The sequence below is a fragment of the Salmo salar genome, unplaced genomic scaffold (assembly GCF_965601325.2).
Source record: "Salmo salar unplaced genomic scaffold, fSalSal1 ptg000384l, whole genome shotgun sequence".
Lineage (NCBI taxonomy): Eukaryota > Metazoa > Chordata > Actinopteri > Salmoniformes > Salmonidae > Salmo > Salmo salar.
Genome location: NW_027675369.1, coordinates 188,930 through 190,008, shown reverse-complemented (window position 1 = coordinate 190,008; position 1,079 = coordinate 188,930).

Here is a 1,079-nt window from a genome sequence, read left to right as displayed (position 1 = left end):
TTGCTGTCAACCTATGAGAACTCCCCTGAGTTTTCCCCCACGGTGGTGAATTAGTGAATAGACACAGAGCTTAATGTGAGTTTCCTTGAGTAGCACTCCTGATCTTGTCCTGACATTGAGCTGTAATATTCAGAAAACGTTGTGGAAAACTTAAATCTTCGCTCACCATTTTTGGTTTACCAGATATACTACATCCATAACTAGTGGTTTCCTCATTACCAGATATACTACATCCATAACTAGCGGTTTCCTCATTACCAGATATACTACATCCATAACTAGTGGGTTCCTCATTACCAGATATACTACATCCATAACTAGTGGTTTCCTCATTACCAGATATACTACATCCATAACTAGTGGTTTCCTCATTACCAGATATACTACATCCATAACTAGTGGTTTCCTCATTACCAGATATACTACATCCATAACTAGTGGTTTCCTCATTACCAGATATACTACATCCATAACTAGTGGTTTCCTCATTACCAGATATACTACATCCATAACTAGTGGTTTCCTCATTACCAGATATACTACATCCATAACTAGTGGTTTCCTCATTAGCAGATATACTACATCCATAACTAGTGGTTTCCTCATTACCAGATATACTACATCCATAACTAGTGGTTTCCTCATTACCAGATATACTACATCCATAACTAGTGGTTTCCTTATTAGCAGATATACTACATCCATAACTAGTGGTTTCCTCATTACCAGATATACTACATCCATAACTAGTGGTTTCCTCATTACCAGATATACTACATCCATAACTAGTGGTTTCCTCATTACCAGATATACTACATCCATAACTAGTGGTTTCCTCATTACCAGATATACTACATCCATAACTAGTGGTTTCCTCATTACCAGATATTCTACATCCATAACTAGTGGTTTCCTCATTACCAGATATACTACATCCATAACTAGTGGTTTCCTCATTACCAGATATACTACATCCATAACTAGTGGTTTCCTCATTACCAGATATACTACATCCATAACTAGTGGTTTCCTCATTACCAGATATACTACATCCATAACTAGTGGTTTCCTCATTAGCA